This window comes from Pleurodeles waltl, unplaced genomic scaffold, assembly GCF_031143425.1.
Source record: "Pleurodeles waltl isolate 20211129_DDA unplaced genomic scaffold, aPleWal1.hap1.20221129 scaffold_380, whole genome shotgun sequence".
Lineage (NCBI taxonomy): Eukaryota > Metazoa > Chordata > Amphibia > Caudata > Salamandridae > Pleurodeles > Pleurodeles waltl.
This window is the reverse complement of record NW_027150087.1, coordinates 22,300-47,336: the sequence shown is the minus strand read 5'-3', so window position 1 is coordinate 47,336 and position 25,037 is coordinate 22,300. Positions and strand designations below refer to the sequence as shown.

General features: G+C 49.8%; 25 non-coding genes across 25 annotated transcripts; all 25 read right to left on the bottom strand.

Moving 5' to 3' along the window:
- Positions 1–1,230: 1,230 nt before the first annotated feature.
- On the bottom strand, positions 1,231–1,312 carry TRNAS-CGA (transfer RNA serine (anticodon CGA)). Its single transcript has one exon. It is a non-coding gene; the product is annotated as a tRNA-Ser (tRNA).
- Positions 1,313–1,882: 570 nt separating this feature from the next.
- TRNAS-UGA (transfer RNA serine (anticodon UGA)) lies at positions 1,883–1,964 on the bottom strand. The gene has a single exon. It is a non-coding gene; the product is annotated as a tRNA-Ser (tRNA).
- A 222-nt stretch (positions 1,965–2,186) lies between these two features.
- TRNAS-AGA (transfer RNA serine (anticodon AGA)) lies at positions 2,187–2,268 on the bottom strand. The gene has a single exon. It is a non-coding gene; the product is annotated as a tRNA-Ser (tRNA).
- A 1,862-nt stretch (positions 2,269–4,130) lies between these two features.
- On the bottom strand, positions 4,131–4,212 carry TRNAS-CGA (transfer RNA serine (anticodon CGA)). The gene has a single exon. It is a non-coding gene; the product is annotated as a tRNA-Ser (tRNA).
- A 570-nt stretch (positions 4,213–4,782) lies between these two features.
- Positions 4,783–4,864, bottom strand: TRNAS-UGA (transfer RNA serine (anticodon UGA)). Its single transcript has one exon. It is a non-coding gene; the product is annotated as a tRNA-Ser (tRNA).
- A 222-nt stretch (positions 4,865–5,086) lies between these two features.
- TRNAS-AGA (transfer RNA serine (anticodon AGA)) lies at positions 5,087–5,168 on the bottom strand. Its single transcript has one exon. It is a non-coding gene; the product is annotated as a tRNA-Ser (tRNA).
- A 1,862-nt stretch (positions 5,169–7,030) lies between these two features.
- Positions 7,031–7,112, bottom strand: TRNAS-CGA (transfer RNA serine (anticodon CGA)). Its single transcript has one exon. It is a non-coding gene; the product is annotated as a tRNA-Ser (tRNA).
- Positions 7,113–7,682: 570 nt separating this feature from the next.
- TRNAS-UGA (transfer RNA serine (anticodon UGA)) lies at positions 7,683–7,764 on the bottom strand. Its single transcript has one exon. It is a non-coding gene; the product is annotated as a tRNA-Ser (tRNA).
- A 222-nt stretch (positions 7,765–7,986) lies between these two features.
- Positions 7,987–8,068, bottom strand: TRNAS-AGA (transfer RNA serine (anticodon AGA)). The gene has a single exon. It is a non-coding gene; the product is annotated as a tRNA-Ser (tRNA).
- A 1,862-nt stretch (positions 8,069–9,930) lies between these two features.
- TRNAS-UGA (transfer RNA serine (anticodon UGA)) lies at positions 9,931–10,012 on the bottom strand. The gene has a single exon. It is a non-coding gene; the product is annotated as a tRNA-Ser (tRNA).
- Positions 10,013–10,582: 570 nt separating this feature from the next.
- TRNAS-UGA (transfer RNA serine (anticodon UGA)) lies at positions 10,583–10,664 on the bottom strand. The gene has a single exon. It is a non-coding gene; the product is annotated as a tRNA-Ser (tRNA).
- A 222-nt stretch (positions 10,665–10,886) lies between these two features.
- Positions 10,887–10,968, bottom strand: TRNAS-AGA (transfer RNA serine (anticodon AGA)). Its single transcript has one exon. It is a non-coding gene; the product is annotated as a tRNA-Ser (tRNA).
- A 1,862-nt stretch (positions 10,969–12,830) lies between these two features.
- Positions 12,831–12,912, bottom strand: TRNAS-CGA (transfer RNA serine (anticodon CGA)). Its single transcript has one exon. It is a non-coding gene; the product is annotated as a tRNA-Ser (tRNA).
- A 570-nt stretch (positions 12,913–13,482) lies between these two features.
- On the bottom strand, positions 13,483–13,564 carry TRNAS-UGA (transfer RNA serine (anticodon UGA)). The gene has a single exon. It is a non-coding gene; the product is annotated as a tRNA-Ser (tRNA).
- A 222-nt stretch (positions 13,565–13,786) lies between these two features.
- On the bottom strand, positions 13,787–13,868 carry TRNAS-AGA (transfer RNA serine (anticodon AGA)). The gene has a single exon. It is a non-coding gene; the product is annotated as a tRNA-Ser (tRNA).
- Positions 13,869–15,730: 1,862 nt separating this feature from the next.
- On the bottom strand, positions 15,731–15,812 carry TRNAS-UGA (transfer RNA serine (anticodon UGA)). Its single transcript has one exon. It is a non-coding gene; the product is annotated as a tRNA-Ser (tRNA).
- A 570-nt stretch (positions 15,813–16,382) lies between these two features.
- On the bottom strand, positions 16,383–16,464 carry TRNAS-UGA (transfer RNA serine (anticodon UGA)). The gene has a single exon. It is a non-coding gene; the product is annotated as a tRNA-Ser (tRNA).
- Positions 16,465–16,686: 222 nt separating this feature from the next.
- On the bottom strand, positions 16,687–16,768 carry TRNAS-AGA (transfer RNA serine (anticodon AGA)). The gene has a single exon. It is a non-coding gene; the product is annotated as a tRNA-Ser (tRNA).
- A 1,862-nt stretch (positions 16,769–18,630) lies between these two features.
- TRNAS-CGA (transfer RNA serine (anticodon CGA)) lies at positions 18,631–18,712 on the bottom strand. The gene has a single exon. It is a non-coding gene; the product is annotated as a tRNA-Ser (tRNA).
- Positions 18,713–19,282: 570 nt separating this feature from the next.
- Positions 19,283–19,364, bottom strand: TRNAS-UGA (transfer RNA serine (anticodon UGA)). Its single transcript has one exon. It is a non-coding gene; the product is annotated as a tRNA-Ser (tRNA).
- A 222-nt stretch (positions 19,365–19,586) lies between these two features.
- Positions 19,587–19,668, bottom strand: TRNAS-AGA (transfer RNA serine (anticodon AGA)). The gene has a single exon. It is a non-coding gene; the product is annotated as a tRNA-Ser (tRNA).
- Positions 19,669–21,530: 1,862 nt separating this feature from the next.
- Positions 21,531–21,612, bottom strand: TRNAS-UGA (transfer RNA serine (anticodon UGA)). The gene has a single exon. It is a non-coding gene; the product is annotated as a tRNA-Ser (tRNA).
- A 570-nt stretch (positions 21,613–22,182) lies between these two features.
- TRNAS-UGA (transfer RNA serine (anticodon UGA)) lies at positions 22,183–22,264 on the bottom strand. Its single transcript has one exon. It is a non-coding gene; the product is annotated as a tRNA-Ser (tRNA).
- Positions 22,265–22,486: 222 nt separating this feature from the next.
- Positions 22,487–22,568, bottom strand: TRNAS-AGA (transfer RNA serine (anticodon AGA)). Its single transcript has one exon. It is a non-coding gene; the product is annotated as a tRNA-Ser (tRNA).
- A 1,862-nt stretch (positions 22,569–24,430) lies between these two features.
- TRNAS-CGA (transfer RNA serine (anticodon CGA)) lies at positions 24,431–24,512 on the bottom strand. Its single transcript has one exon. It is a non-coding gene; the product is annotated as a tRNA-Ser (tRNA).
- Between the last annotated feature and the right edge of the window lie 525 nt (positions 24,513–25,037).

The following is a 25,037-nucleotide window of genomic DNA, read 5'->3' as shown; positions in this document are numbered from 1 at the left end:
CGTGGAGACGCCAAATGATATCTAGTCCATCGCCTTAACCACTTGGTAACGACTACTTGGCTCTGCAAGCGGTGCCCCTTTCAACATAGCCCTTCCTGTCTTCACAGGCAACCTCACTGGCTCCAGTCATTCCGCTCTGCTCCTTCCTCTTCCTCAGCAATCCTTTGCACTGGCAAGGTGCTTCTCAAAAAACAAATATAGGCACTCCTGCCAATCCACAAGTATTCCGAAGGCTTTGCTGAGGCCCTCTGCAGCCCTTCTTCTTTACAGCACATCAACTGCTGACCTTTGTTTGCCCTAAGGCTTCTGCTTCCATATTGGAGTCATCCCAGGCTTTGGTGATCCCAGCCGTCAGCCCAGCACCTCAGTTGAGCCTTTGAAAGGCTGTCAGGCCCTGCTCCTCTTTCTGTCTTGATATTCTAGCCACATTACTTAATAGGTGAGTGGAGGCGGGCCCAAGAGAGGGTAGTCTCTATGCAAATGAAGTGCTTGGGCATACCTGGGAGTGTCCTTCTGCAAGCCATTCAGCCTCCTGGCTGGTGGCAGGTTTGTTGAGGAGAGCAAGGCCGTGTTGGGCCAGTCCCAAAGCAAAGGCGAGCTCCTTCAGCAGGAGTCCATTTATGCGAGGGACCCTAAGTTACTCAGGCATATATAATAATCACCTTTAGCCCTTATAGAGAGGTTTTGGCCGATCGTGGCCGATCGGGGCCAAAGGGGCGGTGGGGTCAGAAGGCTCAGGGTAAGGGCCTCAGTAGCCTCACCTCTCTTGTTGCCCTAGGTTGCACTGTGGTCTGGGACCTGGCCAAACGCCAATCCTTTTTAACCACACCTGCAGCTCTGCCTAGGCCGAGAAGCAACAGCAGAGAGCTTCCTTCCTGCCCCTTCCTGTGCTTCCCACCAACCTCCTAAATTGACCCCTGTAGAGGAGCTAGATGCCTTGTCCTTCCCAAAAACAATTTATCCAGGCACTCACCCCAGACAGCAGGCTCGAAAAGCACAGGCAAGGCTTCTCTGCAGCTCCCCAAAATAGACAGACACAGTGTCTGAGAAGCTGTAGGCCTGGGCAGCGTACTCCTTGAGAGTTTTCATGCTGGCATTGCACAGTGCATTGTTTCACATTCTTGTCTTTGTTTTACCTGTGCTCTCAACGTTGTTGAATAATACATGCTTATTCCTGGGAAAGGAGGCATCCAAGGAAAAACCTAACACATCATTGTGAAAGAGCACCGACGTAGTCGGCAGGATTTGAACCTGCGCGGGGACACCCCAATGGATTTCGAGTCCATCGCCTTAACCACTCGGCCACGACTACTCACGAGGGGTGGCTGCCACTTAAGCTGAGGTTCTCACTCTCACAGCAGTCTTTTTCTTTCCCTCAGTTCACTCTGCTCCACTGCCTTCCCATCTTTGCCTATCCGTTCTACTGCAAAAAATACACTCGGTCCATACCTGCATACTGACGTGACTCAAAGGCACTATTATAAAGTTCATGTTCCTGGCCAGAGAAAAGCAAAAAGGAGGTTGTAAAAGAATGCAGTTATGACACTTTAGGAAAATAATGACACTGTCAGACGCCCCAATAAGGCTACTTCCTTCATGCATCTGATACCTCAGATGGAACTTACTGGCGAGATGATAACTGAAGTTCTTTCCCAATCTCCTTGGCTATTACTCGACATGTGTCTTCTCGACAGCTGGGGTGCACAAGTGGCAGGAGTGCCAGACAGGTAGTCTCATGCCTTCTCCGGCCACTCTTTTGATCCCATTCCCTGCCCAGTGTTTCGCCTTCCTTAGCTCTATTGAGAGTGATAGCTATATTCGGCCTGCTTGTGCAGATGCCATTTAATATGAAGTATAAAATATCACCAAAGGTGAAGTAGCACGTAGTCGGCAGGATTTGAACCTACGCGGGGAGACCCCAATGGATTTCAAGTCCATCGCCTTAACCACTCGGCCACGACTACTTGCTTAAAGCTATGGTCCATTTTCAACGTAGCTCGTTTCTATTTCTGCTGGCGGTCTAGCCTCTGGACAGAAGCAGTCCTTTTCTAGAGAGGAAGGCCACAATGGCAAAAGTTTGAGCCCTCCCAGGCCGCTGACCCTATTAGTCCTGCTTTTGGAGCCCGCATTTATGCCAGAAGGTATTTCAAAGAATTATGGGAAAATACTGTTCACAAAAGGGACAGCGTAGTTGGCAGGATTCGAACCTGCGCGGGGATACCCCAATGGATTTCTAGTCCATCGCCTTAACCACTCGGCCACAACTACCCACACAAGTGAATCTCAACAGGGCACTTTACCTCCATCCGTAGTCTTTTTTCTTTCCGTTCACTGGACCATTTTCCCTGCTCTCCTATACATCATTCCTATTCCACAGAAGACTTTCTAAAGCGTCTCAAGCTAAAAGCAGGCATGCATGTGAAATTAGCACTCCTTGTATGTTCATGTTTTGAGACGGGGGAAAAAAATCAGGCCGGAAGAGGTGGTAGCTTTAACGTCAGGGAGATGGCAGCCACGATAGGCACCATGGCAAAACTTCTGTCTTGGAGGCCATGAATGGACTCCACAGAGAGACGGGTTGGTCTTTACAGGTATGAAAAGAAGTGCCTCGTCCAATCTAGGGCCTGTGGCTAGGCGTTTCCTGAGCTGAATTCTCCTTGGAGGAGAGTGGGCGTGTTCAGTTTCTCTGCAGACTAGTGCCTGACAGGTGAGGGAGGGGGAGCAGGATGCATTTGGCCTGGGTTCATATCTTTCTTCTGTGGCTTTAATGGTCTTTGCTTCATATTCTGTTTTACTGACTGCTTTGCATAGAGGCTGCTCCCTTGTTCTCCCACGCAGGAGGCCCTGAAGAGGAATCCCAAAAATGTCATCTGACGTAGTCGGCAGGATTTGAACATACTCGTGGAGACGCCAAATGATATCTAGTCCATCGCCTTAACCACTTGGTAACGACTACTTGGCTCTGCAAGCGGTGCCCCTTTCAACATAGCCCTTCATGTCTTCACAGGCAACCTCACTGGCTCCAGTCATTCCGCTCTGCTCCTTCCTCTTCCTCAGCAATCCTTTGCACTGGCAAGGTGCTTCTCAAAAAACAAATATAGGCACTCCTGCCAATCCACAAGTATTCCGAAGGCTTTGCTGAGGCCCTCTGCAGCCCTTCTTCTTTACAGCACATCAACTGCTGACCTTTGTTTGCCCTAAGGCTTCTGCTTCCATATTGGAGTCATCCCAGGCTTTGGTGATCCCAGCCGTCAGCCCAGCACCTCAGTTGAGCCTTTGAAAGGCTGTCAGGCCCTGCTCCTCTTTCTGTCTTGATATTCTAGCCACATTACTTAATAGGTGAGTGGAGGCGGGCCCAAGAGAGGGTAGTCTCTATGCAAATGAAGTGCTTGGGCATACCTGGGAGTGTCCTTCTGCAAGCCATTCAGCCTCCTGGCTGGTGGCAGGTTTGTTGAGGAGAGCAAGGCCGTGTTGGGCCAGTCCCAAAGCAAAGGCGAGCTCCTTCAGCAGGAGTCCATTTATGCGAGGGACCCTAAGTTACTCAGGCATATATAATAATCACCTTTAGCCCTTATAGAGAGGTTTTGGCCGATCGTGGCCGATCGGGGCCAAAGGGGCGGTGGGGTCAGAAGGCTCAGGGTAAGGGCCTCAGTAGCCTCACCTCTCTTGTTGCCCTAGGTTGCACTGTGGTCTGGGACCTGGCCAAACGCCAATCCTTTTTAACCACACCTGCAGCTCTGCCTAGGCCGAGAAGCAACAGCAGAGAGCTTCCTTCCTGCCCCTTCCTGTGCTTCCCACCAACCTCCTAAATTGACCCCTGTAGAGGAGCTAGCTGCCTTGTCCTTCCCAACAACAATTTATCCAGGCACTCACCCCAGACAGCAGGCTCGAAAAGCACAGGCAAGGCTTCTCTGCAGCTCCCCAAAATAGACAGACACAGTGTCTGAGAAGCTGTAGGCCTGGGCAGCGTACTCCTTGAGAGTTTTCATGCTGGCATTGCACAGTGCATTGTTTCACATTCTTGTCTTTGTTTTACCTGTGCTCTCAACGTTGTTGAATAATACATGCTTATTCCTGGGAAAGGAGGCATCCAAGGAAAAACCTAACACATCATTGTGAAAGAGCACCGACGTAGTCGGCAGGATTTGAACCTGCGCGGGGACACCCCAATGGATTTCGAGTCCATCGCCTTAACCACTCGGCCACGACTACTCACGAGGGGTGGCTGCCACTTAAGCTGAGGTTCTCACTCTCACAGCAGTCTTTTTCTTTCCCTCAGTTCACTCTGCTCCACTGCCTTCCCATCTTTGCCTATCCGTTCTACTGCAAAAAATACACTCGGTCCATACCTGCATACTGACGTGACTCAAAGGCACTATTATAAAGTTCATGTTCCTGGCCAGAGAAAAGCAAAAAGGAGGTTGTAAAAGAATGCAGTTATGACACTTTAGGAAAATAATGACACTGTCAGACGCCCCAATAAGGCTACTTCCTTCATGCATCTGATACCTCAGATGGAACTTACTGGCGAGATGATAACTGAAGTTCTTTCCCAATCTCCTTGGCTATTACTCGACATGTGTCTTCTCGACAGCTGGGGTGCACAAGTGGCAGGAGTGCCAGACAGGTAGTCTCATGCCTTCTCCGGCCACTCTTTTGATCCCATTCCCTGCCCAGTGTTTCGCCTTCCTTAGCTCTATTGAGAGTGATAGCTATATTCGGCCTGCTTGTGCAGATGCCATTTAATATGAAGTATAAAATATCACCAAAGGTGAAGTAGCACGTAGTCGGCAGGATTTGAACCTACGCGGGGAGACCCCAATGGATTTCAAGTCCATCGCCTTAACCACTCGGCCACGACTACTTGCTTAAAGCTATGGTCCATTTTCAACGTAGCTCGTTTCTATTTCTGCTGGCGGTCTAGCCTCTGGACAGAAGCAGTCCTTTTCTAGAGAGGAAGGCCACAATGGCAAAAGTTTGAGCCCTCCCAGGCCGCTGACCCTATTAGTCCTGCTTTTGGAGCCCGCATTTATGCCAGTAGGTATTTCAAAGAATTATGGGAAAATACTGTTCACAAAAGGAACAGCGTAGTTGGCAGGATTCGAACCTGCGCGGGGATACCCCAATGGATTTCTAGTCCATCGCCTTAACCACTCGGCCACAACTACCCACACAAGTGAATCTCAACAGGGCACTTTACCTCCATCCGTAGTCTTTTTTCTTTCCGTTCACTGGACCATTTTCCCTGCTCTCCTATACATCATTCCTATTCCACAGAAGACTTTCTAAAGCGTCTCAAGCTAAAAGCAGGCATGCATGTGAAATTAGCACTCCTTGTATGTTCATGTTTTGAGACGGGGGAAAAAAATCAGGCCGGAAGAGGTGGTAGCTTTAACGTCAGGGAGATGGCAGCCACGATAGGCACCATGGCAAAACTTCTGTCTTGGAGGCCATGAATGGACTCCACAGAGAGACGGGTTGGTCTTTACAGGTATGAAAAGAAGTGCCTCGTCCAATCTAGGGCCTGTGGCTAGGCGTTTCCTGAGCTGAATTCTCCTTGGAGGAGAGTGGGCGTGTTCAGTTTCTCTGCAGACTAGTGCCTGACAGGTGAGGGAGGGGGAGCAGGATGCATTTGGCCTGGGTTCATATCTTTCTTCTGTGGCTTTAATGGTCTTTGCTTCATATTCTGTTTTACTGACTGCTTTGCATAGAGGCTGCTCCCTTGTTCTCCCACGCAGGAGGCCCTGAAGAGGAATCCCAAAAATGTCATCTGACGTAGTCGGCAGGATTTGAACATACTCGTGGAGACGCCAAATGATATCTAGTCCATCGCCTTAACCACTTGGTAACGACTACTTGGCTCTGCAAGCGGTGCCCCTTTCAACATAGCCCTTCATGTCTTCACAGGCAACCTCACTGGCTCCAGTCATTCCGCTCTGCTCCTTCCTCTTCCTCAGCAATCCTTTGCACTGGCAAGGTGCTTCTCAAAAAACAAATATAGGCACTCCTGCCAATCCACAAGTATTCCGAAGGCTTTGCTGAGGCCCTCTGCAGCCCTTCTTCTTTACAGCACATCAACTGCTGACCTTTGTTTGCCCTAAGGCTTCTGCTTCCATATTGGAGTCATCCCAGGCTTTGGTGATCCCAGCCGTCAGCCCAGCACCTCAGTTGAGCCTTTGAAAGGCTGTCAGGCCCTGCTCCTCTTTCTGTCTTGATATTCTAGCCACATTACTTAATAGGTGAGTGGAGGCGGGCCCAAGAGAGGGTAGTCTCTATGCAAATGAAGTGCTTGGGCATACCTGGGAGTGTCCTTCTGCAAGCCATTCAGCCTCCTGGCTGGTGGCAGGTTTGTTGAGGAGAGCAAGGCCGTGTTGGGCCAGTCCCAAAGCAAAGGCGAGCTCCTTCAGCAGGAGTCCATTTATGCGAGGGACCCTAAGTTACTCAGGCATATATAATAATCACCTTTAGCCCTTATAGAGAGGTTTTGGCCGATCGTGGCCGATCGGGGCCAAAGGGGCGGTGGGGTCAGAAGGCTCAGGGTAAGGGCCTCAGTAGCCTCACCTCTCTTGTTGCCCTAGGTTGCACTGTGGTCTGGGACCTGGCCAAACGCCAATCCTTTTTAACCACACCTGCAGCTCTGCCTAGGCCGAGAAGCAACAGCAGAGAGCTTCCTTCCTGCCCCTTCCTGTGCTTCCCACCAACCTCCTAAATTGACCCCTGTAGAGGAGCTAGATGCCTTGTCCTTCCCAAAAACAATTTATCCAGGCACTCACCCCAGACAGCAGGCTCGAAAAGCACAGGCAAGGCTTCTCTGCAGCTCCCCAAAATAGACAGACACAGTGTCTGAGAAGCTGTAGGCCTGGGCAGCGTACTCCTTGAGAGTTTTCATGCTGGCATTGCACAGTGCATTGTTTCACATTCTTGTCTTTGTTTTACCTGTGCTCTCAACGTTGTTGAATAATACATGCTTATTCCTGGGAAAGGAGGCATCCAAGGAAAAACCTAACACATCATTGTGAAAGAGCACCGACGTAGTCGGCAGGATTTGAACCTGCGCGGGGACACCCCAATGGATTTCGAGTCCATCGCCTTAACCACTCGGCCACGACTACTCACGAGGGGTGGCTGCCACTTAAGCTGAGGTTCTCACTCTCACAGCAGTCTTTTTCTTTCCCTCAGTTCACTCTGCTCCACTGCCTTCCCATCTTTGCCTATCCGTTCTACTGCAAAAAATACACTCGGTCCATACCTGCATACTGACGTGACTCAAAGGCACTATTATAAAGTTCATGTTCCTGGCCAGAGAAAAGCAAAAAGGAGGTTGTAAAAGAATGCAGTTATGACACTTTAGGAAAATAATGACACTGTCAGACGCCCCAATAAGGCTACTTCCTTCATGCATCTGATACCTCAGATGGAACTTACTGGCGAGATGATAACTGAAGTTCTTTCCCAATCTCCTTGGCTATTACTCGACATGTGTCTTCTCGACAGCTGGGGTGCACAAGTGGCAGGAGTGCCAGACAGGTAGTCTCATGCCTTCTCCGGCCACTCTTTTGATCCCATTCCCTGCCCAGTGTTTCGCCTTCCTTAGCTCTATTGAGAGTGATAGCTATATTCGGCCTGCTTGTGCAGATGCCATTTAATATGAAGTATAAAATATCACCAAAGGTGAAGTAGCACGTAGTCGGCAGGATTTGAACCTACGCGGGGAGACCCCAATGGATTTCAAGTCCATCGCCTTAACCACTCGGCCACGACTACTTGCTTAAAGCTATGGTCCATTTTCAACGTAGCTCGTTTCTATTTCTGCTGGCGGTCTAGCCTCTGGACAGAAGCAGTCCTTTTCTAGAGAGGAAGGCCACAATGGCAAAAGTTTGAGCCCTCCCAGGCCGCTGACCCTATTAGTCCTGCTTTTGGAGCCCGCATTTATGCCAGTAGGTATTTCAAAGAATTATGGGAAAATACTGTTCACAAAAGGAACAGCGTAGTTGGCAGGATTCGAACCTGCGCGGGGATACCCCAATGGATTTCTAGTCCATCGCCTTAACCACTCGGCCACAACTACCCACACAAGTGAATCTCAACAGGGCACTTTACCTCCATCCGTAGTCTTTTTTCTTTCCGTTCACTGGACCATTTTCCCTGCTCTCCTATACATCATTCCTATTCCACAGAAGACTTTCTAAAGCGTCTCAAGCTAAAAGCAGGCATGCATGTGAAATTAGCACTCCTTGTATGTTCATGTTTTGAGACGGGGGAAAAAAATCAGGCCGGAAGAGGTGGTAGCTTTAACGTCAGGGAGATGGCAGCCACGATAGGCACCATGGCAAAACTTCTGTCTTGGAGGCCATGAATGGACTCCACAGAGAGACGGGTTGGTCTTTACAGGTATGAAAAGAAGTGCCTCGTCCAATCTAGGGCCTGTGGCTAGGCGTTTCCTGAGCTGAATTCTCCTTGGAGGAGAGTGGGCGTGTTCAGTTTCTCTGCAGACTAGTGCCTGACAGGTGAGGGAGGGGGAGCAGGATGCATTTGGCCTGGGTTCATATCTTTCTTCTGTGGCTTTAATGGTCTTTGCTTCATATTCTGTTTTACTGACTGCTTTGCATAGAGGCTGCTCCCTTGTTCTCCCACGCAGGAGGCCCTGAAGAGGAATCCCAAAAATGTCATCTGACGTAGTCGGCAGGATTTGAACATACTCGTGGAGACGCCAAATGATATCTAGTCCATCGCCTTAACCACTTGGTAACGACTACTTGGCTCTGCAAGCGGTGCCCCTTTCAACATAGCCCTTCATGTCTTCACAGGCAACCTCACTGGCTCCAGTCATTCCGCTCTGCTCCTTCCTCTTCCTCAGCAATCCTTTGCACTGGCAAGGTGCTTCTCAAAAAACAAATATAGGCACTCCTGCCAATCCACAAGTATTCCGAAGGCTTTGCTGAGGCCCTCTGCAGCCCTTCTTCTTTACAGCACATCAACTGCTGACCTTTGTTTGCCCTAAGGCTTCTGCTTCCATATTGGAGTCATCCCAGGCTTTGGTGATCCCAGCCGTCAGCCCAGCACCTCAGTTGAGCCTTTGAAAGGCTGTCAGGCCCTGCTCCTCTTTCTGTCTTGATATTCTAGCCACATTACTTAATAGGTGAGTGGAGGCGGGCCCAAGAGAGGGTAGTCTCTATGCAAATGAAGTGCTTGGGCATACCTGGGAGTGTCCTTCTGCAAGCCATTCAGCCTCCTGGCTGGTGGCAGGTTTGTTGAGGAGAGCAAGGCCGTGTTGGGCCAGTCCCAAAGCAAAGGCGAGCTCCTTCAGCAGGAGTCCATTTATGCGAGGGACCCTAAGTTACTCAGGCATATATAATAATCACCTTTAGCCCTTATAGAGAGGTTTTGGCCGATCGTGGCCGATCGGGGCCAAAGGGGCGGTGGGGTCAGAAGGCTCAGGGTAAGGGCCTCAGTAGCCTCACCTCTCTTGTTGCCCTAGGTTGCACTGTGGTCTGGGACCTGGCCAAACGCCAATCCTTTTTAACCACACCTGCAGCTCTGCCTAGGCCGAGAAGCAACAGCAGAGAGCTTCCTTCCTGCCCCTTCCTGTGCTTCCCACCAACCTCCTAAATTGACCCCTGTAGAGGAGCTAGATGCCTTGTCCTTCCCAAAAACAATTTATCCAGGCACTCACCCCAGACAGCAGGCTCGAAAAGCACAGGCAAGGCTTCTCTGCAGCTCCCCAAAATAGACAGACACAGTGTCTGAGAAGCTGTAGGCCTGGGCAGCGTACTCCTTGAGAGTTTTCATGCTGGCATTGCACAGTGCATTGTTTCACATTCTTGTCTTTGTTTTACCTGTGCTCTCAACGTTGTTGAATAATACATGCTTATTCCTGGGAAAGGAGGCATCCAAGGAAAAACCTAACACATCATTGTGAAAGAGCACCGACGTAGTCGGCAGGATTTGAACCTGCGCGGGGACACCCCAATGGATTTCAAGTCCATCGCCTTAACCACTCGGCCACGACTACTCACGAGGGGTGGCTGCCACTTAAGCTGAGGTTCTCACTCTCACAGCAGTCTTTTTCTTTCCCTCAGTTCACTCTGCTCCACTGCCTTCCCATCTTTGCCTATCCGTTCTACTGCAAAAAATACACTCGGTCCATACCTGCATACTGACGTGACTCAAAGGCACTATTATAAAGTTCATGTTCCTGGCCAGAGAAAAGCAAAAAGGAGGTTGTAAAAGAATGCAGTTATGACACTTTAGGAAAATAATGACACTGTCAGACGCCCCAATAAGGCTACTTCCTTCATGCATCTGATACCTCAGATGGAACTTACTGGCGAGATGATAACTGAAGTTCTTTCCCAATCTCCTTGGCTATTACTCGACATGTGTCTTCTCGACAGCTGGGGTGCACAAGTGGCAGGAGTGCCAGACAGGTAGTCTCATGCCTTCTCCGGCCACTCTTTTGATCCCATTCCCTGCCCAGTGTTTCGCCTTCCTTAGCTCTATTGAGAGTGATAGCTATATTCGGCCTGCTTGTGCAGATGCCATTTAATATGAAGTATAAAATATCACCAAAGGTGAAGTAGCACGTAGTCGGCAGGATTTGAACCTACGCGGGGAGACCCCAATGGATTTCAAGTCCATCGCCTTAACCACTCGGCCACGACTACTTGCTTAAAGCTATGGTCCATTTTCAACGTAGCTCGTTTCTATTTCTGCTGGCGGTCTAGCCTCTGGACAGAAGCAGTCCTTTTCTAGAGAGGAAGGCCACAATGGCAAAAGTTTGAGCCCTCCCAGGCCGCTGACCCTATTAGTCCTGCTTTTGGAGCCCGCATTTATGCCAGAAGGTATTTCAAAGAATTATGGGAAAATACTGTTCACAAAAGGGACAGCGTAGTTGGCAGGATTCGAACCTGCGCGGGGATACCCCAATGGATTTCTAGTCCATCGCCTTAACCACTCGGCCACAACTACCCACACAAGTGAATCTCAACAGGGCACTTTACCTCCATCCGTAGTCTTTTTTCTTTCCGTTCACTGGACCATTTTCCCTGCTCTCCTATACATCATTCCTATTCCACAGAAGACTTTCTAAAGCGTCTCAAGCTAAAAGCAGGCATGCATGTGAAATTAGCACTCCTTGTATGTTCATGTTTTGAGACGGGGGAAAAAAATCAGGCCGGAAGAGGTGGTAGCTTTAACGTCAGGGAGATGGCAGCCACGATAGGCACCATGGCAAAACTTCTGTCTTGGAGGCCATGAATGGACTCCACAGAGAGACGGGTTGGTCTTTACAGGTATGAAAAGAAGTGCCTCGTCCAATCTAGGGCCTGTGGCTAGGCGTTTCCTGAGCTGAATTCTCCTTGGAGGAGAGTGGGCGTGTTCAGTTTCTCTGCAGACTAGTGCCTGACAGGTGAGGGAGGGGGAGCAGGATGCATTTGGCCTGGGTTCATATCTTTCTTCTGTGGCTTTAATGGTCTTTGCTTCATATTCTGTTTTACTGACTGCTTTGCATAGAGGCTGCTCCCTTGTTCTCCCACGCAGGAGGCCCTGAAGAGGAATCCCAAAAATGTCATCTGACGTAGTCGGCAGGATTTGAACATACTCGTGGAGACGCCAAATGATATCTAGTCCATCGCCTTAACCACTTGGTAACGACTACTTGGCTCTGCAAGCGGTGCCCCTTTCAACATAGCCCTTCATGTCTTCACAGGCAACCTCACTGGCTCCAGTCATTCCGCTCTGCTCCTTCCTCTTCCTCAGCAATCCTTTGCACTGGCAAGGTGCTTCTCAAAAAACAAATATAGGCACTCCTGCCAATCCACAAGTATTCCGAAGGCTTTGCTGAGGCCCTCTGCAGCCCTTCTTCTTTACAGCACATCAACTGCTGACCTTTGTTTGCCCTAAGGCTTCTGCTTCCATATTGGAGTCATCCCAGGCTTTGGTGATCCCAGCCGTCAGCCCAGCACCTCAGTTGAGCCTTTGAAAGGCTGTCAGGCCCTGCTCCTCTTTCTGTCTTGATATTCTAGCCACATTACTTAATAGGTGAGTGGAGGCGGGCCCAAGAGAGGGTAGTCTCTATGCAAATGAAGTGCTTGGGCATACCTGGGAGTGTCCTTCTGCAAGCCATTCAGCCTCCTGGCTGGTGGCAGGTTTGTTGAGGAGAGCAAGGCCGTGTTGGGCCAGTCCCAAAGCAAAGGCGAGCTCCTTCAGCAGGAGTCCATTTATGCGAGGGACCCTAAGTTACTCAGGCATATATAATAATCACCTTTAGCCCTTATAGAGAGGTTTTGGCCGATCGTGGCCGATCGGGGCCAAAGGGGCGGTGGGGTCAGAAGGCTCAGGGTAAGGGCCTCAGTAGCCTCACCTCTCTTGTTGCCCTAGGTTGCACTGTGGTCTGGGACCTGGCCAAACGCCAATCCTTTTTAACCACACCTGCAGCTCTGCCTAGGCCGAGAAGCAACAGCAGAGAGCTTCCTTCCTGCCCCTTCCTGTGCTTCCCACCAACCTCCTAAATTGACCCCTGTAGAGGAGCTAGCTGCCTTGTCCTTCCCAACAACAATTTATCCAGGCACTCACCCCAGACAGCAGGCTCGAAAAGCACAGGCAAGGCTTCTCTGCAGCTCCCCAAAATAGACAGACACAGTGTCTGAGAAGCTGTAGGCCTGGGCAGCGTACTCCTTGAGAGTTTTCATGCTGGCATTGCACAGTGCATTGTTTCACATTCTTGTCTTTGTTTTACCTGTGCTCTCAACGTTGTTGAATAATACATGCTTATTCCTGGGAAAGGAGGCATCCAAGGAAAAACCTAACACATCATTGTGAAAGAGCACCGACGTAGTCGGCAGGATTTGAACCTGCGCGGGGACACCCCAATGGATTTCGAGTCCATCGCCTTAACCACTCGGCCACGACTACTCACGAGGGGTGGCTGCCACTTAAGCTGAGGTTCTCACTCTCACAGCAGTCTTTTTCTTTCCCTCAGTTCACTCTGCTCCACTGCCTTCCCATCTTTGCCTATCCGTTCTACTGCAAAAAATACACTCGGTCCATACCTGCATACTGACGTGACTCAAAGGCACTATTATAAAGTTCATGTTCCTGGCCAGAGAAAAGCAAAAAGGAGGTTGTAAAAGAATGCAGTTATGACACTTTAGGAAAATAATGACACTGTCAGACGCCCCAATAAGGCTACTTCCTTCATGCATCTGATACCTCAGATGGAACTTACTGGCGAGATGATAACTGAAGTTCTTTCCCAATCTCCTTGGCTATTACTCGACATGTGTCTTCTCGACAGCTGGGGTGCACAAGTGGCAGGAGTGCCAGACAGGTAGTCTCATGCCTTCTCCGGCCACTCTTTTGATCCCATTCCCTGCCCAGTGTTTCGCCTTCCTTAGCTCTATTGAGAGTGATAGCTATATTCGGCCTGCTTGTGCAGATGCCATTTAATATGAAGTATAAAATATCACCAAAGGTGAAGTAGCACGTAGTCGGCAGGATTTGAACCTACGCGGGGAGACCCCAATGGATTTCAAGTCCATCGCCTTAACCACTCGGCCACGACTACTTGCTTAAAGCTATGGTCCATTTTCAACGTAGCTCGTTTCTATTTCTGCTGGCGGTCTAGCCTCTGGACAGAAGCAGTCCTTTTCTAGAGAGGAAGGCCACAATGGCAAAAGTTTGAGCCCTCCCAGGCCGCTGACCCTATTAGTCCTGCTTTTGGAGCCCGCATTTATGCCAGTAGGTATTTCAAAGAATTATGGGAAAATACTGTTCACAAAAGGGACAGCGTAGTTGGCAGGATTCGAACCTGCGCGGGGATACCCCAATGGATTTCTAGTCCATCGCCTTAACCACTCGGCCACAACTACCCACACAAGTGAATCTCAACAGGGCACTTTACCTCCATCCGTAGTCTTTTTTCTTTCCGTTCACTGGACCATTTTCCCTGCTCTCCTATACATCATTCCTATTCCACAGAAGACTTTCTAAAGCGTCTCAAGCTAAAAGCAGGCATGCATGTGAAATTAGCACTCCTTGTATGTTCATGTTTTGAGACGGGGGAAAAAAATCAGGCCGGAAGAGGTGGTAGCTTTAACGTCAGGGAGATGGCAGCCACGATAGGCACCATGGCAAAACTTCTGTCTTGGAGGCCATGAATGGACTCCACAGAGAGACGGGTTGGTCTTTACAGGTATGAAAAGAAGTGCCTCGTCCAATCTAGGGCCTGTGGCTAGGCGTTTCCTGAGCTGAATTCTCCTTGGAGGAGAGTGGGCGTGTTCAGTTTCTCTGCAGACTAGTGCCTGACAGGTGAGGGAGGGGGAGCAGGATGCATTTGGCCTGGGTTCATATCTTTCTTCTGTGGCTTTAATGGTCTTTGCTTCATATTCTGTTTTACTGACTGCTTTGCATAGAGGCTGCTCCCTTGTTCTCCCACGCAGGAGGCCCTGAAGAGGAATCCCAAAAATGTCATCTGACGTAGTCGGCAGGATTTGAACATACTCGTGGAGACGCCAAATGATATCTAGTCCATCGCCTTAACCACTTGGTAACGACTACTTGGCTCTGCAAGCGGTGCCCCTTTCAACATAGCCCTTCATGTCTTCACAGGCAACCTCACTGGCTCCAGTCATTCCGCTCTGCTCCTTCCTCTTCCTCAGCAATCCTTTGCACTGGCAAGGTGCTTCTCAAAAAACAAATATAGGCACTCCTGCCAATCCACAAGTATTCCGAAGGCTTTGCTGAGGCCCTCTGCAGCCCTTCTTCTTTACAGCACATCAACTGCTGACCTTTGTTTGCCCTAAGGCTTCTGCTTCCATATTGGAGTCATCCCAGGCTTTGGTGATCCCAGCCGTCAGCCCAGCACCTCAGTTGAGCCTTTGAAAGGCTGTCAGGCCCTGCTCCTCTTTCTGTCTTGATATTCTAGCCACATTACTTAATAGGTGAGTGGAGGCGGGCCCAAGAGAGGGTAGTCTCTATGCAAATGAAGTGCTTGGGCATACCTGGGAGTGTCCTTCTGCAAGCCATTCAGCCTCCTGGCTGGTGGCAGGTTTGTTGAGGAGAGCAAGGCCGTGTTGGGCCAGTCCCAAAGCAAAGGCGAGCTCCTTCAGCAGGAGTCCATTTATGCGAGGGACCCTAAGTTACTCAGGCATATATAATAATCACCTTTAGCCCTTATAGAGAGGTTTTGGCCGATCGTGGCCGATCGGGGCCAAAGGGGCGGTGGGGTCAGAAGGCTCAGGGTAAGGGCCTCAGTAGCCTCACCTCTCTTGTTGCCCTAGGTTGCACTGTGGTCTGGGACCTGGCCAAACGCCAATCCTTTTTAACCACACCTGCAGCTCTGCCTAGGCCGAGAAGCAACAGCAGAGAGCTTCCTTCCTGCCCCTTCCTGTGCTTCCCACCAACCTCCTAAATTGACCCCTGTAGAGGAGCTAGATGCCTTGTCCTTCCCAAAAACAATTTATCCAGGCACTCACCCCAGACAGCAGGCTCGAAAAGCACAGGCAAGGCTTCTCTGCAGCTCCCCAAAATAGACAGACACAGTGTCTGAGAAGCTGTAGGCCTGGGCAGCGTACTCCTTGAGAGTTTTCATGCTGGCATTGCACAGTGCATTGTTTCACATTCTTGTCTTTGTTTTACCTGTGCTCTCAACGTTGTTGAATAATACATGCTTATTCCTGGGAAAGGAGGCATCCAAGGAAAAACCTAACACATCATTGTGAAAGAGCACCGACGTAGTCGGCAGGATTTGAACCTGCGCGGGGACACCCCAATGGATTTCAAGTCCATCGCCTTAACCACTCGGCCACGACTACTCACGAGGGGTGGCTGCCACTTAAGCTGAGGTTCTCACTCTCACAGCAGTCTTTTTCTTTCCCTCAGTTCACTCTGCTCCACTGCCTTCCCATCTTTGCCTATCCGTTCTACTGCAAAAAATACACTCGGTCCATACCTGCATACTGACGTGACTCAAAGGCACTATTATAAAGTTCATGTTCCTGGCCAGAGAAAAGCAAAAAGGAGGTTGTAAAAGAATGCAGTTATGACACTTTAGGAAAATAATGACACTGTCAGACGCCCCAATAAGGCTACTTCCTTCATGCATCTGATACCTCAGATGGAACTTACTGGCGAGATGATAACTGAAGTTCTTTCCCAATCTCCTTGGCTATTACTCGACATGTGTCTTCTCGACAGCTGGGGTGCACAAGTGGCAGGAGTGCCAGACAGGTAGTCTCATGCCTTCTCCGGCCACTCTTTTGATCCCATTCCCTGCCCAGTGTTTCGCCTTCCTTAGCTCTATTGAGAGTGATAGCTATATTCGGCCTGCTTGTGCAGATGCCATTTAATATGAAGTATAAAATATCACCAAAGGTGAAGTAGCACGTAGTCGGCAGGATTTGAACCTACGCGGGGAGACCCCAATGGATTTCAAGTCCATCGCCTTAACCACTCGGCCACGACTACTTGCTTAAAGCTATGGTCCATTTTCAACGTAGCTCGTTTCTATTTCTGCTGGCGGTCTAGCCTCTGGACAGAAGCAGTCCTTTTCTAGAGAGGAAGGCCACAATGGCAAAAGTTTGAGCCCTCCCAGGCCGCTGACCCTATTAGTCCTGCTTTTGGAGCCCGCATTTATGCCAGAAGGTATTTCAAAGAATTATGGGAAAATACTGTTCACAAAAGGGACAGCGTAGTTGGCAGGATTCGAACCTGCGCGGGGATACCCCAATGGATTTCTAGTCCATCGCCTTAACCACTCGGCCACAACTACCCACACAAGTGAATCACAACAGGGCACGTTACCTCCATCCGTAGTCTTTTTTCTTTCCCTTCACTGGACCATTTTCCCTGCTCTCCTATACATCATTCCTATTCCACAGAAGACTTTCTAAAGCGTCTCAAGCTAAAAGCAGGCATGCATGTGAAATTAGCACTCCTTGTATGTTCATGTTTTGAGACGGGGGAAAAAAATCAGGCCGGAAGAGGTGGTAGCTTTAACGTCAGGGAGATGGCAGCCACGATAGGCACCATGGCAAAACTTCTGTCTTGGAGGCCATGAATGGACTCCACAGAGAGACGGGTTGGTCTTTACAGGTATGAAAAGAAGTGCCTCGTCCAATCTAGGGCCTGTGGCTAGGCGTTTCCTGAGCTGAATTCTCCTTGGAGGAGAGTGGGCGTGTTCAGTTTCTCTGCAGACTAGTGCCTGACAGGTGAGGGAGGGGGAGCAGGATGCATTTGGCCTGGGTTCATATCTTTCTTCTGTGGCTTTAATGGTCTTTGCTTCATATTCTGTTTTACTGACTGCTTTGCATAGAGGCTGCTCCCTTGTTCTCCCACGCAGGAGGCCCTGAAGAGGAATCCCAAAAATGTCATCTGACGTAGTCGGCAGGATTTGAACATACTCGTGGAGACGCCAAATGATATCTAGTCCATCGCCTTAACCACTTGGTAACGACTACTTGGCTCTGCAAGCGGTGCCCCTTTCAACATAGCCCTTCATGTCTTCACAGGCAACCTCACTGGCTCCAGTCATTCCGCTCTGCTCCTTCCTCTTCCTCAGCAATCCTTTGCACTGGCAAGGTGCTTCTCAAAAAACAAATATAGGCACTCCTGCCAATCCACAAGTATTCCGAAGGCTTTGCTGAGGCCCTCTGCAGCCCTTCTTCTTTACAGCACATCAACTGCTGACCTTTGTTTGCCCTAAGGCTTCTGCTTCCATATTGGAGTCATCCCAGGCTTTGGTGATCCCAGCCGTCAGCCCAGCACCTCAGTTGAGCCTTTGAAAGGCTGTCAGGCCCTGCTCCTCTTTCTGTCTTGATATTCTAGCCACATTACTTAATAGGTGAGTGGAGGCGGGCCCAAGAGAGGGTAGTCTCTATGCAAATGAAGTGCTTGGGCATACCTGGGAGTGTCCTTCTGCAAGCCATTCAGCCTCCTGGCTGGTGGCAGGTTTGTTGAGGAGAGCAAGGCCGTGTTGGGCCAGTCCCAAAGCAAAGGCGAGCTCCTTCAGCAGGAGTCCATTTATGCGAGGGACCCTAAGTTACTCAGGCATATATAATAATCACCTTTAGCCCTTATAGAGAGGTTTTGGCCGATCGTGGCCGATCGGGGCCAAAGGGGCGGTGGGGTCAGAAGGCTCAGGGTAAGGGCCTCAGTAGCCTCACCTCTCTTGTTGCCCTAGGTTGCACTGTGGTCTGGGACCTGGCCAAACGCCAATCCTTTTTAACCACACCTGCAGCTCTGCCTAGGCCGAGAAGCAACAGCAGAGAGCTTCCTTCCTGCCCCTTCCTGTGCTTCCCACCAACCTCCTAAATTGACCCCTGTAGAGGAGCTAGCTGCCTTGTCCTTCCCAACAACAATTTATCCAGGCACTCACCCCAGACAGCAGGCTCGAAAAGCACAGGCAAGGCTTCTCTGCAGCTCCCCAAAATAGACAGACACAGTGTCTGAGAAGCTGTAGGCCTGGGCAGCGTACTCCTTGAGAGTTTTCATGCTGGCATTGCACAGTGCATTGTTTCACATTCTTGTCTTTGTTTTACCTGTGCTCTCAACGTTGTTGAATAATACATGCTTATTCCTGGGAAAGGAGGCATCCAAGGAAAAACCTAACACATCATTGTGAAAGAGCACCGACGTAGTCGGCAGGATTTGAACCTGCGCGGGGACACCCCAATGGATTTCGAGTCCATCGCCTTAACCACTCGGCCACGACTACTCACGAGGGGTGGCTGCCACTTAAGCTGAGGTTCTCACTCTCACAGCAGTCTTTTTCTTTCCCTCAGTTCACTCTGCTCCACTGCCTTCCCATCTTTGCCTATCCGTTCTACTGCAAAAAATACACTCGGTCCATACCTGCATACTGACGTGACTCAAAGGCACTATTATAAAGTTCATGTTCCTGGCCAGAGAAAAGCAAAAAGGAGGTTGTAAAAGAATGCAGTTATGACACTTTAGGAAAATAATGACACTGTCAGACGCCCCAATAAGGCTACTTCCTTCATGCATCTGATACCTCAGATGGAACTTACTGGCGAGATGATAACTGAAGTTCTTTCCCAATCTCCTTGGCTATTACTCGACATGTGTCTTCTCGACAGCTGGGGTGCACAAGTGGCAGGAGTGCCAGACAGGTAGTCTCATGCCTTCTCCGGCCACTCTTTTGATCCCATTCCCTGCCCAGTGTTTCGCCTTCCTTAGCTCTATTGAGAGTGATAGCTATATTCGGCCTGCTTGTGCAGATGCCATTTAATATGAAGTATAAAATATCACCAAAGGTGAAGTAGCACGTAGTCGGCAGGATTTGAACCTACGCGGGGAGACCCCAATGGATTTCAAGTCCATCGCCTTAACCACTCGGCCACGACTACTTGCTTAAAGCTATGGTCCATTTTCAACGTAGCTCGTTTCTATTTCTGCTGGCGGTCTAGCCTCTGGACAGAAGCAGTCCTTTTCTAGAGAGGAAGGCCACAATGGCAAAAGTTTGAGCCCTCCCAGGCCGCTGACCCTATTAGTCCTGCTTTTGGAGCCCGCATTTATGCCAGTAGGTATTTCAAAGAATTATGGGAAAATACTGTTCACAAAAGGGACAGCGTAGTTGGCAGGATTCGAACCTGCGCGGGGATACCCCAATGGATTTCTAGTCCATCGCCTTAACCACTCGGCCACAACTACCCACACAAGTGAATCTCAACAGGGCACTTTACCTCCATCCGTAGTCTTTTTTCTTTCCGTTCACTGGACCATTTTCCCTGCTCTCCTATACATCATTCCTATTCCACAGAAGACTTTCTAAAGCGTCTCAAGCTAAAAGCAGGCATGCATGTGAAATTAGCACTCCTTGTATGTTCATGTTTTGAGACGGGGGAAAAAAATCAGGCCGGAAGAGGTGGTAGCTTTAACGTCAGGGAGATGGCAGCCACGATAGGCACCATGGCAAAACTTCTGTCTTGGAGGCCATGAATGGACTCCACAGAGAGACGGGTTGGTCTTTACAGGTATGAAAAGAAGTGCCTCGTCCAATCTAGGGCCTGTGGCTAGGCGTTTCCTGAGCTGAATTCTCCTTGGAGGAGAGTGGGCGTGTTCAGTTTCTCTGCAGACTAGTGCCTGACAGGTGAGGGAGGGGGAGCAGGATGCATTTGGCCTGGGTTCATATCTTTCTTCTGTGGCTTTAATGGTCTTTGCTTCATATTCTGTTTTACTGACTGCTTTGCATAGAGGCTGCTCCCTTGTTCTCCCACGCAGGAGGCCCTGAAGAGGAATCCCAAAAATGTCATCTGACGTAGTCGGCAGGATTTGAACATACTCGTGGAGACGCCAAATGATATCTAGTCCATCGCCTTAACCACTTGGTAACGACTACTTGGCTCTGCAAGCGGTGCCCCTTTCAACATAGCCCTTCATGTCTTCACAGGCAACCTCACTGGCTCCAGTCATTCCGCTCTGCTCCTTCCTCTTCCTCAGCAATCCTTTGCACTGGCAAGGTGCTTCTCAAAAAACAAATATAGGCACTCCTGCCAATCCACAAGTATTCCGAAGGCTTTGCTGAGGCCCTCTGCAGCCCTTCTTCTTTACAGCACATCAACTGCTGACCTTTGTTTGCCCTAAGGCTTCTGCTTCCATATTGGAGTCATCCCAGGCTTTGGTGATCCCAGCCGTCAGCCCAGCACCTCAGTTGAGCCTTTGAAAGGCTGTCAGGCCCTGCTCCTCTTTCTGTCTTGATATTCTAGCCACATTACTTAATAGGTGAGTGGAGGCGGGCCCAAGAGAGGGTAGTCTCTATGCAAATGAAGTGCTTGGGCATACCTGGGAGTGTCCTTCTGCAAGCCATTCAGCCTCCTGGCTGGTGGCAGGTTTGTTGAGGAGAGCAAGGCCGTGTTGGGCCAGTCCCAAAGCAAAGGCGAGCTCCTTCAGCAGGAGTCCATTTATGCGAGGGACCCTAAGTTACTCAGGCATATATAATAATCACCTTTAGCCCTTATAGAGAGGTTTTGGCCGATCGTGGCCGATCGGGGCCAAAGGGGCGGTGGGGTCAGAAGGCTCAGGGTAAGGGCCTCAGTAGCCTCACCTCTCTTGTTGCCCTAGGTTGCACTGTGGTCTGGGACCTGGCCAAACGCCAATCCTTTTTAACCACACCTGCAGCTCTGCCTAGGCCGAGAAGCAACAGCAGAGAGCTTCCTTCCTGCCCCTTCCTGTGCTTCCCACCAACCTCCTAAATTGACCCCTGTAGAGGAGCTAGATGCCTTGTCCTTCCCAAAAACAATTTATCCAGGCACTCACCCCAGACAGCAGGCTCGAAAAGCACAGGCAAGGCTTCTCTGCAGCTCCCCAAAATAGACAGACACAGTGTCTGAGAAGCTGTAGGCCTGGGCAGCGTACTCCTTGAGAGTTTTCATGCTGGCATTGCACAGTGCATTGTTTCACATTCTTGTCTTTGTTTTACCTGTGCTCTCAACGTTGTTGAATAATACATGCTTATTCCTGGGAAAGGAGGCATCCAAGGAAAAACCTAACACATCATTGTGAAAGAGCACCGACGTAGTCGGCAGGATTTGAACCTGCGCGGGGACACCCCAATGGATTTCAAGTCCATCGCCTTAACCACTCGGCCACGACTACTCACGAGGGGTGGCTGCCACTTAAGCTGAGGTTCTCACTCTCACAGCAGTCTTTTTCTTTCCCTCAGTTCACTCTGCTCCACTGCCTTCCCATCTTTGCCTATCCGTTCTACTGCAAAAAATACACTCGGTCCATACCTGCATACTGACGTGACTCAAAGGCACTATTATAAAGTTCATGTTCCTGGCCAGAGAAAAGCAAAAAGGAGGTTGTAAAAGAATGCAGTTATGACACTTTAGGAAAATAATGACACTGTCAGACGCCCCAATAAGGCTACTTCCTTCATGCATCTGATACCTCAGATGGAACTTACTGGCGAGATGATAACTGAAGTTCTTTCCCAATCTCCTTGGCTATTACTCGACATGTGTCTTCTCGACAGCTGGGGTGCACAAGTGGCAGGAGTGCCAGACAGGTAGTCTCATGCCTTCTCCGGCCACTCTTTTGATCCCATTCCCTGCCCAGTGTTTCGCCTTCCTTAGCTCTATTGAGAGTGATAGCTATATTCGGCCTGCTTGTGCAGATGCCATTTAATATGAAGTATAAAATATCACCAAAGGTGAAGTAGCACGTAGTCGGCAGGATTTGAACCTACGCGGGGAGACCCCAATGGATTTCAAGTCCATCGCCTTAACCACTCGGCCACGACTACTTGCTTAAAGCTATGGTCCATTTTCAACGTAGCTCGTTTCTATTTCTGCTGGCGGTCTAGCCTCTGGACAGAAGCAGTCCTTTTCTAGAGAGGAAGGCCACAATGGCAAAAGTTTGAGCCCTCCCAGGCCGCTGACCCTATTAGTCCTGCTTTTGGAGCCCGCATTTATGCCAGAAGGTATTTCAAAGAATTATGGGAAAATACTGTTCACAAAAGGGACAGCGTAGTTGGCAGGATTCGAACCTGCGCGGGGATACCCCAATGGATTTCTAGTCCATCGCCTTAACCACTCGGCCACAACTACCCACACAAGTGAATCTCAACAGGGCACTTTACCTCCATCCGTAGTCTTTTTTCTTTCCGTTCACTGGACCATTTTCCCTGCTCTCCTATACATCATTCCTATTCCACAGAAGACTTTCTAAAGCGTCTCAAGCTAAAAGCAGGCATGCATGTGAAATTAGCACTCCTTGTATGTTCATGTTTTGAGACGGGGGAAAAAAATCAGGCCGGAAGAGGTGGTAGCTTTAACGTCAGGGAGATGGCAGCCACGATAGGCACCATGGCAAAACTTCTGTCTTGGAGGCCATGAATGGACTCCACAGAGAGACGGGTTGGTCTTTACAGGTATGAAAAGAAGTGCCTCGTCCAATCTAGGGCCTGTGGCTAGGCGTTTCCTGAGCTGAATTCTCCTTGGAGGAGAGTGGGCGTGTTCAGTTTCTCTGCAGACTAGTGCCTGACAGGTGAGGGAGGGGGAGCAGGATGCATTTGGCCTGGGTTCATATCTTTCTTCTGTGGCTTTAATGGTCTTTGCTTCATATTCTGTTTTACTGACTGCTTTGCATAGAGGCTGCTCCCTTGTTCTCCCACGCAGGAGGCCCTGAAGAGGAATCCCAAAAATGTCATCTGACGTAGTCGGCAGGATTTGAACATACTCGTGGAGACGCCAAATGATATCTAGTCCATCGCCTTAACCACTTGGTAACGACTACTTGGCTCTGCAAGCGGTGCCCCTTTCAACATAGCCCTTCATGTCTTCACAGGCAACCTCACTGGCTCCAGTCATTCCGCTCTGCTCCTTCCTCTTCCTCAGCAATCCTTTGCACTGGCAAGGTGCTTCTCAAAAAACAAATATAGGCACTCCTGCCAATCCACAAGTATTCCGAAGGCTTTGCTGAGGCCCTCTGCAGCCCTTCTTCTTTACAGCACATCAACTGCTGACCTTTGTTTGCCCTAAGGCTTCTGCTTCCATATTGGAGTCATCCCAGGCTTTGGTGATCCCAGCCGTCAGCCCAGCACCTCAGTTGAGCCTTTGAAAGGCTGTCAGGCCCTGCTCCTCTTTCTGTCTTGATATTCTAGCCACATTACTTAATAGGTGAGTGGAGGCGGGCCCAAGAGAGGGTAGTCTCTATGCAAATGAAGTGCTTGGGCATACCTGGGAGTGTCCTTCTGCAAGCCATTCAGCCTCCTGGCTGGTGGCAGGTTTGTTGAGGAGAGCAAGGCCGTGTTGGGCCAGTCCCAAAGCAAAGGCGAGCTCCTTCAGCAGGAGTCCATTTATGCGAGGGACCCTAAGTTACTCAGGCATATATAATAATCACCTTTAGCCCTTATAGAGAGGTTTTGGCCGATCGTGGCCGATCGGGGCCAAAGGGGCGGTGGGGTCAGAAGGCTCAGGGTAAGGGCCTCAGTAGCCTCACCTCTCTTGTTGCCCTAGGTTGCACTGTGGTCTGGGACCTGGCCAAACGCCAATCCTTTTTAACCACACCTGCAGCTCTGCCTAGGCCGAGAAGCAACAGCAGAGAGCTTCCTTCCTGCCCCTTCCTGTGCTTCCCACCAACCTCCTAAATTGACCCCTGTAGAGGAGCTAGCTGCCTTGTCCTTCCCAACAACAATTTATCCAGGCACTCACCCCAGACAGCAGGCTCGAAAAGCACAGGCAAGGCTTCTCTGCAGCTCCCCAAAATAGACAGACACAGTGTCTGAGAAGCTGTAGGCCTGGGCAGCGTACTCCTTGAGAGTTTTCATGCTGGCATTGCACAGTGCATTGTTTCACATTCTTGTCTTTGTTTTACCTGTGCTCTCAACGTTGTTGAATAATACATGCTTATTCCTGGGAAAGGAGGCATCCAAGGAAAAACCTAACACATCATTGTGAAAGAGCACCGACGTAGTCGGCAGGATTTGAACCTGCGCGGGGACACCCCAATGGATTTCGAGTCCATCGCCTTAACCACTCGGCCACGACTACTCACGAGGGGTGGCTGCCACTTAAGCTGAGGTTCTCACTCTCACAGCAGTCTTTTTCTTTCCCTCAGTTCACTCTGCTCCACTGCCTTCCCATCTTTGCCTATCCGTTCTACTGCAAAAAATACACTCGGTCCATACCTGCATACTGACGTGACTCAAAGGCACTATTATAAAGTTCATGTTCCTGGCCAGAGAAAAGCAAAAAGGAGGTTGTAAAAGAATGCAGTTATGACACTTTAGGAAAATAATGACACTGTCAGACGCCCCAATAAGGCTACTTCCTTCATGCATCTGATACCTCAGATGGAACTTACTGGCGAGATGATAACTGAAGTTCTTTCCCAATCTCCTTGGCTATTACTCGACATGTGTCTTCTCGACAGCTGGGGTGCACAAGTGGCAGGAGTGCCAGACAGGTAGTCTCATGCCTTCTCCGGCCACTCTTTTGATCCCATTCCCTGCCCAGTGTTTCGCCTTCCTTAGCTCTATTGAGAGTGATAGCTATATTCGGCCTGCTTGTGCAGAT